This window comes from Bos grunniens, chromosome 2 (assembly GCF_055505025.1).
Source record: "Bos grunniens cultivar Pamir isolate PY7600 chromosome 2, Bosgru_T2T1.0, whole genome shotgun sequence".
In the NCBI taxonomy this organism is placed as follows: domain Eukaryota; kingdom Metazoa; phylum Chordata; class Mammalia; order Artiodactyla; family Bovidae; genus Bos; species Bos grunniens.
Genome location: NC_141166.1, coordinates 115217028 through 115227813, shown reverse-complemented (window position 1 = coordinate 115227813; position 10786 = coordinate 115217028).

Sequence of the window (10786 nt, the reverse complement as noted above, 5' to 3'; positions counted from 1 at the left end):
ATCCATACATGACCACAGGAAAAACCATAGCCTTGACTGGACGAACCTTTGTTGGCAAAGTAATGTCTCTGCTTTTGAATATGCTATCTAGATTGGTCATAACCTTCCTTCCAAGGAGTAAGCATCTTTTAATTTCATGGCTGCAGTCACCATCTGCAGTGATTTTGGAGCCCAGAAAAATAAAGTCTGACACTTTCCACTGTTTCCCCATCTATTTCCCATAAAGTGATGGGACCGGATGCCATGATCTTCCTTTTCTGAATGTTGAGCTTTAAGCCAACTTTTTCACTCTCCACTTTCACCTTCATCAAGAGGTTTTTGAGTTCCTCTTCACTTTCTGCCATAAGGGTGGTATCATCTCCATATCTGAGGTTATTGATATTTCTCCCGGCAATCTTGATTCCAGCTTGTGTTTCTTCCAGTCCAGAGTTTCTCATGATGTACTCTGCATATAAGTTAAATAAGCAGGGTGACAATATACAGCCTTGACGAACTCCTTTTCCTATTTGGAACCAGTCTGTTGTTCCATGTCCAGTTCTAACTGTTGCTTCCTGACCTGCATACAGATTTCTCAAGACGCAGATCAGGTGTTCTGGTATTCCAATCTCTTTCAGAATTTTCCACAGTTTATTGTGATCCACACAGTCAAAGGCTTTGGCATAGTCAATAAAGCAGAAATAGATGTTTTTCTGAAACTCTTGCTTTTTCCATGATCCAGTGGATGTTGGCGATTTGGTTCCTCTGCCTTTTCTAAAACCAGCTTCAACATCTGGAAGTTCACGGTTCACGTATTGCTGAAGCCTGGCTTGGAGAATTTTGAGCATTACTTTTACTAGCATGTGAGATGAGTGCAATTGTGCGGTAGTTTGAGCATTCTTTGGCATTGCCTTTCTTTGGGATTGGAATGAAAACTGACCTTTTCCAGTCCTGTGGCCACTGCTGAGTTTTCCAAACTTGCTGGCATATTGAGTGCAGCACTTTCACAGCATCATCTTTCAGGACTTGAAATAGCTCCACTGGAATTCCATCACCTCCACTAGCTTTGTTCGTAGTGATGCTTTCTAAGGCCCACTTGACTTCACATTCCAGGATGTCTGGCTCTAGGTCAGTGATCACACCATCGTGATTATCTGGGTCGTGAAGATCTTTTTTGCACAGTTCTTCTGTATATTCTTGCCACCTCTTCTTAATAACTTCTGCTTCTGTTAGGTCCATACCATTTCTGTCCTTTATCAAGCCCATCTTTGCATTAAATGTTCCCTTGGTATCTCTAATTTTCTTGAAGAGATCTCTAGTCTTTCCCATTCTGTTGCTTTCCTTGAAATGCAAATAACCCACTAGAATAGTTACATCAAAAAATTACATAGTTGACATAATAGGGAGACAATGGAATCCTTATGCACAGTAAGTAGAAATGTAAAATAGTATGGTTGCTGTAAAAAAATAGTATGATGTTCCTCAAAAAAAAAAAAAAAAATGAGAGTAATCAAAATCATGGAGACAAAAAGAATCATGGTTGCTAGGGGCTGAGGTGGGGGAAGTTGGCGGGGTGGCTATATATTAATGAGTGTAGAGTTTTAATTTTACCAGATGGAAAGAGTTATGGAGATGGATGGTGGTGATGCTTTCACAATACTATGTATTTAATGACTGAAATGTATACTTAAAATGGTTAAGATGGTAAATTTTATGTGTATTTTATCAAAAACTTTTGAAAGGGAGGGATTAAGGGCCTAGAGATTTCAATAAGGTTGAAGATCCTTTCAATGTTTAGACAAATTCTTCAAATTTCAGTGTTCAAGATCTCAGAAGTAAGGTAGGTCCAAGGAATGATGACATTTTGTGGGTAAGTTGCTGAACAGCTAAAGTTGGGTAGAAATTAATGTTATCGAAGTTAAGCTTAAGGGAGAATTGTAGAAAAATGGGAAATAACATTTAAGAATCAAACTATCTCATGCTTCTAGTACGTTTAAAATTCTGTTTGATTATTTTAGCTAATATGGTTTTGTTTGCTTGATAAGTAAAGAAAAGTTTGTTATATTGCAGTACTATCCTCTGCAAAACCTAGAGAAAGTCCCCAGGTCAGTAGGTGCCCAATATGCTACTGGAGATCAGTGGAAAAATAACTCCAGAAAGAATGAAGGGATGGAGCCAAAGCAAAAAGAATACCCAGCTGTGAATGTGACTGGGATAGAAGCAAGGTCCGATGCTGTAAAGAGCAATATTGCATAGGAACCTGGAATGTCAGGTCCATGAATCAAGGCAAATTGGAAGTGCTCAAACAGGAGATGGCAAGAGTGAATGTCAACATTCTAGGAATCAGCAAACTGAAATGGACTGGAATGGGTGACTTTAACTCAGATGACCATTATATCTACTACTGCGGGCAGGAATCCCTCAGGAGAAATGGAGTAGCCATCATGGTCAACAAGAGTCTGAAATGCAGTACTTGGATGCGGTCTCAAAAACAACAGAATGATCTCCGTTTCCAAGGCAAACCATTCAATATCACAGTAATCCAGGTCTCTGCCCCAACCAGTAACACCGAAGAAGCTGAAGTTGAATGGTTCTATGAAGACCTACAAGACCTTTTAGAACTAACACCCAAAAAAGATGTCCTTTTCATTATAGGGGACTGGAATGCAAAAGTAGGAAGTCAAGAAACACCTGAAGTAACAGGCAAATTTGACCTTGGAATACAGAATGAAGCAGGGCAAAGACTAATAAGAGTTTTGCCAAGAAAATACACTGGTCATAACAAACAGCCTCTTCCAACAACACAAGAGAAGACTCTATACATGGACATCACCAGATGGTCAACACCGAAATCAGATTGACTATATTCTTTGCAGCCAAAGATGGACAAGCTCTATACAGTCAGCAAAAACAAGACCAGGAGCTGACTGTGGCTCAGACCATGAACTCCTTATTGCCAAATTCAGACTGAAATTGAAGAAAGTAGGGAAAACCACTAGACCATTCAGGTATGATCTAAATCAAATCCCTTATGATTATACAGTGGAAGTAAGAAATAGATTTAAGGGCCTAGATCTGATAGACAGAGTGCCTGATGAGCTATGGAATGAGGTTCGTGACATTGTACAGGAGACAGGGATCAAGACCATCCCCATGGAAAAGAAATGCAAAAAAGCAAAATGGCTGTCTGGGGAGACCTTACAAATAGCTGTGAAAAGAAGAGAAGTGAAAAGCAAAGGAGGAAAGGAACGATACAAACATCTGAATGCAGAGTTCCAAAGAATAGCAAGAAGAGATAAGAAAGCCTTCTTCAGCGATCAATGCAAAGAAATAGAGGAAAACAACAGAATGGGAAATACTAGAGATCTCTTCAAGAAAATCAGAGATACCAAAGGAACATTTCATGCAAAGATGAGCTCAATAAAGGACAGAAATGGTATGGACCTAACAGAAGCAGAAGATATTAAGATGAGATGGCAAGAATACACAGAAGAACTGTACAAAAAAGATCTTCATGACCCAGATAATCATGATGGTGTGATCACTGACCTAGAGCCAGACATCTTGGAATGTGAAGTCAAGTGGGCCTTAGGAAGCATCACTACGAACAAAGCTAGTGGAGGTGATGGAACTCCAGTTGAGCTATTTCAAGTCCTGAAAGATGATGCTGTGAAAGTGCTGCACTCAATATGCCAGCAAATATGGAAAACTTAGCAGTGGCCACAGGACTGGAAAAGGTCAGTTTTCATTCCAATCCCAAAGAAAGGAAATGCCAAAGAATGCTCAAACTACCGCACAATTGCACTCATCTCACACGCTAGTAAAGGAATGCTCAAAATTCTCCAAGCCAGGCTTCAGCAATACGTGAACTGTGAACTTCCAGATGTTGAAGCTGGTTTTAGAAAAGGCAGAGGAACCAGAGATCAAATTGCCAACATCTGCTGGATCATGGAAAAAGCAAGAGAGTTCCAGAAAAACATCTATTTCTGCTTTATTGACTATGCCAAAGCCTTTGACTGTGTGGATCACAATAAACTGTGTAAAATTCTGAAAGAGATGGGAATACCAGACCACCTGATCTGCCTCTTGAGAAATTTGTATGCAGGTCAGGAAGCAACAGTTAGAACTGGACATGGAACAACAGACTGGTTCCAAATAGGAAAAGGAGTACGTCAAGGCTGTATATTGTCACCCTGCTTATTTAACTTCTATGCAGAGTACATCATGAAAAATGCTGGACTGGCAGAAACACAAGCTGGAATCAAGATTGCTGGGAGAAATGTCAATAACCTCAGATATGCAGATGACACCACCCTTATGGCAGAAAGTGAAGAGGAACTCAAAAGCCTCTTGATGAAGGTGAAAGTGGAGAGTGAAAAAGTTGGCTTAAAGCTCAACATTCAGAAAAGGAAGATCATGGCATCCGGTCCCATCACTTTATGGGAAATAGATGGGGAAACAGTGTCAGACTTTATTTTTCTGGGCTCCAAAATCACTGCAGATGGTGACTGCAGCCATGAAATTAAAAGACGCTTACTCCTTGGAAGGAAAGTTATGACCAACCTAGATGGCGTATTCAAAAGCAGAGACATTACTTTGCCAACAAAGGTTCGTCTATTCAAGGCTATGGTTTTTCCTGTGGTCATGTATGGATGTGAGAGTTGGACTGTGAAGAAAGCTGAGTGCCGAAGAATTGATGCTTTTGAACTGTGGTGTTGGAGAAGACTCTTGAGAGTCCCTTGGACTGCAAGGAGATCCAACCAGTCCATTCTAAAGGAGATCAGCCCTGGGATTTCTTTGGAAGGAATGATGCTGAAGCTGAAACTCCAGTACTTTGGCCACCTCATGCGGAGAGTTGACTCATTGGAAAAGACTCTGATGCTGGGAGGGATTGGGGGCAAGAGGAGAAGGGGACGACAGAGGATGAGATGGCTCGATGGCATCACTGACTTGATGGACATGAGTCTGAGTGAACTCCAGGAGTTGGTGATGGACAGGTAGGCCTGGCGTGCTGCGATTCATGGGGTCGCAAAGAGTCGGACACGACTGAGCAACTGATCTGATCTGATCCGACACATGAAATAATGAATGAGTTGCTGAATATCTGTACAGACTGAGAATATATAAATTTCACAATTTCATGGTATTGATAATACTATGAACTTCAGAGACAGTCTATCACTACTTACCCAATTATTAGGGGCAAAAAAAATTTTTTTTCAGATCTTATACCATTCTCCTCTGCCTCAACAAACATAGCAATATTATGCCTTAGCTTGCTTTGATAGTTAACAAGTAGTAGTGAAAATCTGTCATAGTATAGGATTTATTCATTGGAAGGACTGATGCTGAAACTGAAACTCCAATACTTTGGCCACCTGATGCCAAGAATTGACTCATTGGAAAAGACCCTGATGCTGGTAAAGATTGAAGGCGGGAGGAGAAGGGGACGACAGAGGATGAGATGGTTGGATGGCATCACGGACGTGATGGACATGAGTTTGAGGAGGCTCCAAGAGTTGGTGATGGACATGGAAGTCTGGTGTGCTGCAGTCCATAGGATCTCGGAGTCAGACGTGACTGAGCAACTGAACTGAATAGGATTTATAAGAAACAATAGCATCGTAATAGTTTTTTTTTTAAGTATTTAGCATTAGTTTGTTTATACTTCTCTCTCTCCTCCACTTGTCCCTATCCTACACTTCCCTCACACACAGAAGCTCATTTGTGCATAGTCCTATAGGTTTTCTGGTGATATGTATATCATAATTTACTTGAACATTGCTACTCAAAGTGATGTCCATGGATCAGCACCATTAGTATCTGGGAGCTTGTTAGAACTATAGGTTCTGGAGCCTCACAGCACATCTTTTGAGTCAGAATCTGAATTTTAACAAGGAACCCAGATTATCTATATATATTAATACATTAAACTCAAAGCTTACAGTGCTTCTCAAAGAAGCACTTCTAGAATACTACAATTGCCAGCATGCCATGACTCAGACTCCTTTATCTTTCAAAAAGCTGTCAACTCACTCGTTGGGAGACTTATTTTCTCCTCCCTATTGCAGTGTACCCAGAGAAGGCAATGGCACTCCACTCCAGTACTCTTGCCTGGAAAATCTCAGGGACGGAGGGCCTGGTGGGCTGTAGTCCATGGGGTAGAAAAGAGTCGGACATGGCTGAGTGACTTCACTTTGACTTTTCACTTTCGTGCATTGGAGAAGGAAATGGCAACCCACTCCAGTGTTCTTGCCTGGAGAATCCTAGGGATGGGGGAGCCTCGTGGGCTGCCGTCTATGGGGTCGCACAGAGTCGGACACAACTGAAGCGACTTAGCAGCAGCATTGCAATGTACCACTTGTGGTACTACATTATGTAGTGATACACTGCAGTGATTCTTAAAGTGTGGTCTGAGAATTCTGAGAGCCCCAAGAGCTCTTCAGGGAGTTCATGAGGTCCTCTTTTCCATATACTTCACTCCGTGAGGCTAGATTTTCATCATTTGCTTCAACTGCAAATCAAGTGCAGAAGAAGATACAATAATGCAACTATCTTCTCTTAAGCATGACATAATAATTTGGGAAAATGAAAACAATTTTATTCCTTTTGTTTTGGAAAATATAATTATTTTTCCCCAAAATGTTACTTAGGTTAACATGTGGTTATGAGGTACAGGGTCCCAAAGTCAGGAAGTTGAGAACCACTGGTCTAATTTGTCAGAGAGAAAACAGGCTTCAATACATATCTCAAAAATCTATAGAAATGTCAATTTTGTAAATTGAGAGTAATCTGTCTCCCTAGGTCATATCCTTTTAGTATCAATCTCTTTATAATCTCGAAAAATTGGCATTGGTTCTTGGCAAGAATCTATACTTCTTTCTCCCAAATGATGTAAGTAATCTGTCTCTTAGATATTTTGTAATTTAGAGCTTCTTTCTCAACAATAATGAAGGGGAGAACTGACCTAAGATCAACAGGGACTTGTAAATCCAAGAGCTCCTGATTGTTCTGCCTATTAGCGTTAGCTATCATCCTGCAGCAGATCTTGGTAGAGACTCCTAAAAGGACTCATGGTTGTTGTCAGTGGCTGCTTTTGAACAGAAAGCATTTAGTCAGCAATTCCCATCCATGGAAATTCCAGGATCCGCTCCTCTTATAAAAAAGTCACAGGAAAAAAAAAAAAAAAGTCACAGGATTTGCTTCCTCAAATAGCTGCATAGGTTGGCTGAGTCTCTCGGATGCTGGACAGCTCAGTATTATTCCCTCAAGACTTGTATCTAAAGGACAGTTCAAAGCATTTATCTACTTCTCTAGAGAGGTCTAAACTATCTGTAGTTCTCAAGTCCTGTAAAGTTGTATAAAAGGAGTAAGCTTATCATACTGCATGTTATCACACTCCTGCTTTATTTTCTCCACAGCACTTACCACTGAGTTATCTTATTATTTATATATGTACTGTTTTGCCCCTCCTCCCACCATGAGGATCTGCTTAGAGGACTTTGCCGTGTTTATTGTTGTGGTCTTAGGGCCAGGAACAGTGCCTAACATTGAGCATGTTTTATGTTCCATAAATATTGACACTTGATGAAAAATAGACAAAGCATTTGGTTGACAGTTATCCTGAGAGACTGTGTCCAAGGTAAGAAGGTAACTGGAAAGAGCTAGGTATTAGCTAGGGCCCAGGAGAGTCCATATGACTAGACCTACCTTGGTTTCTGATAAATAAGGAACTCATGGTTTTGGTCTTACTTGGGCTTCAGGTTGATAAGTAGACTAGATATGGGGAGCCAGGAAGGGTAGACACAAAGGACAGATAAAAGTCTTTATTCTGGGAGTAGTTCTATCTACTTTTACTGGTAATTTAATAGTGTGTGGAAAGCAGACCATAATGATGACAAACCCTCTTTGTAGAGAGTGGGATGAGAGAGATAAGAGAAGTCATTGAGATGAAGGACGAAATGAGGCCTTAAATTCCATTCTCTCTCTTTGGGCTGGTGTCACTGAAGCTGGAATAAGCTAATTGGTGTAATTTGAAGATAAATACAGCTCCACAATGCCACACACAATGATAAATTCTTTTGAGAACCAAAGATTGGGGGCTGGGAGGTGTGTAGTGGTCTTCCTTGCACTTGAAATGTTCAGAATGGAAACTTCCACGGTGAGACCAGGTGCTAAGAGATAACTATATCATAGGACATGGCTGGCAGTGTACAAGAAAACTCTGGCAGTGTACAAGAGAGAGAATCTGCTACGAGATAGAAGCTACCCCCAAAATCAACTAAAGTGTCTTAGGCTATGCAGTCCTCATCTTTCAGATATCAGGTGGGTGGGTAAGTATTCTGCTTCACACCACACAGATACACATAAACACACCCTTCCTGATTCCACAGGCAAATCTAAACCACTGTACTGAGTTGCACCTTGAGGATACCTGTGAAAATGTAGACTCTTTCCCCTAGTCCAAGGCAGACATAAGGGATGCCCTGCACTATGCTATGTTTTGTTTAGTTACAAACAGAAACTACATCTTATAAATCTTTCCATTTTACTCTTTATAGATAGATATTTATCTATCTATACATAGTAGGGTTTTAGTAGCATTCTTATGAGCAATAACAGATTTTTGGATTAATAATCACATAAATACTTCTAAATAAGATGGAAACATAACATTCTGTGGCATTGGGAAAGTTTTGAGAGCATTTAGAGGCCACCATTTTTTCTTGTGTTTATTTAGTAATGGACACTTTTTTCAACAGAAAGGCGTTTTCTTCAAATAGTCTCTCCTTGTATCGAATGAATACGAGTTTTATTCAGAAGTCAGGCTAGTTTCTTAAAGGTGATTCACCAGGTCCTCACTAATTTTCCTAGGAGTAAGTTAGATAGATACATATGGGGAACAATAAGACAGGCAAAGAAGCAGTCCAGAAGTTTCCTGCCCTTGTAAAAAAAACTTGCAAAGAACTTTAGAGCTCTCGGGGATATTGAGAAATGAGAAAGTGAGAAAAATTTTATGAGACTATTTTTGCCTGGAAAATCCCATGGATGGAGGAGCCTGGTGGGCTGCAGTCCATGGGGTCGCTAAGAGTCGGGCACGACTGAGCGACTTCACTTTGACTTTTCAATTTCATGCATTGGAGAAGGAAATGGCAACCCCCTCCAGTGTTCTTGCCTGGAGAATCCCAGGGACAGGGGAGCCTGGTGGGCTGCCATCTATGGGGTCGCACAGAGTCGGACACGACTGAAGCGACTTAGCAGCAGCAGCAGCATGCATAAATAGTGAGCTTACAAGTTCACAGGATCAGAACTGAAAATACTAACTGCATTTGTACACACCTAATGTTTTCTCCATTGCAGAAAAGCTATAGTGAAGGAACTGTTGTGGAACCAGATGTAGATAAAGTGAGCTACTTTGCTATGCTAAACTGCTACATGTATATATAACAGATTTGCATTCATTCCACCCGTTTTTCCCTCTGAACTTCATTTTTTAAAAAGTTTTTAATTTTTTGGCTGCATGGCATGTGGAGTCTTAGTTCCCCAACCAGGAACTGAACCCAAATTCCCTGCATTAGAAGCATGGAGTCTTAACCACTAGACAGCCAAGGAAGTCCTCCTCTGACCTCCTTTATGGTTTTTCAGTTTTTATATATTTTCTCTTTAGAAAATTAGCAAAATGTATCCTCACAACAGATCAGGGTACCATCTGTATTACTAATGATTCTTCTCTTGTCTAAAAGGACTCCCAAAGACTTTTTTAAAAAGTATGTTTTAACCCATTATTTAGATAATTATCAACTTGGCAAAGTCCTGGAGGAGGAGGGATGAAGAGGAGAAATTTAAAACCAAACCTATTGCCAACTGAAAATGAATCAAAACTAGAGAAAAGGATTTCAAATTTTTGACATAAGTGAATGGAAAATGTTTTTTAAATTCATCTAATTTGAAATACTGTAACATTTATAACTTACTTATAAATGAGTGACAAGTGACATTATACAGGATATACTGATTGACATGAGTGACATGTGACAGTATTCAGTAAACAGGGTGACAGTATACAGCCTTGTACTCCTTTACCAATTTTGAACCAGTCCATTGTTCTATGTCCGTTCTGACTGTGCCTCTTGACCTGCATACAGGTTTCTCAGGAGGCATGCAAGGTGGTCTGGTATTCTCTTTAAGAATTTTCTATAGTTTGCTGTGATCCACTCAGTCGATTTAGGATTTGAAATAGCTCAGCTGGAATTCCATCACCTCCACTAGCTTTGTTCCTAGTGATGTGTCCTAAGGCCCACTTGACTTCACACTCCAGGATGTCTGGGTCTAGGTGACTGATCAGACACACCATTGTGGTTATCCAGGTCATTAAGATCTTGTTTTAGTTCTGTGTATTCCTGACACCTCTTCCTAATATCTTCTGCTTCTGTTAGGTCCATTACTGTTTATTCCTTTATTGTGCCCATCTTTGCATGAAATGTTCCCTTGGTATTTCTGATTTTCCTGAAGAGATTTCTAGTCTTTCCCATTTTATTGTTTTCCTCTATTTCTTTGAATTGTCCACTTCAGTTCAGTTCAGTCGCTCAGTCGTGTCCGACTCTTTTCGACCCCATGAATCGCAGCACGCCAGGCCTACCTGTCCATCACCAACTCCCGGAGTTCACTCAGACTCACGTCCATTGAGTCAGTGATGCCATCCAGCCATCTCATCCTCTGTCATCCCCTTCTCCTCCTGCCCCCAATCCCTCCCAGCATCAGAGTCTTTTCCAATGAGTCAACTCTTTGCATGAGGTGGCCAAAGTACTGG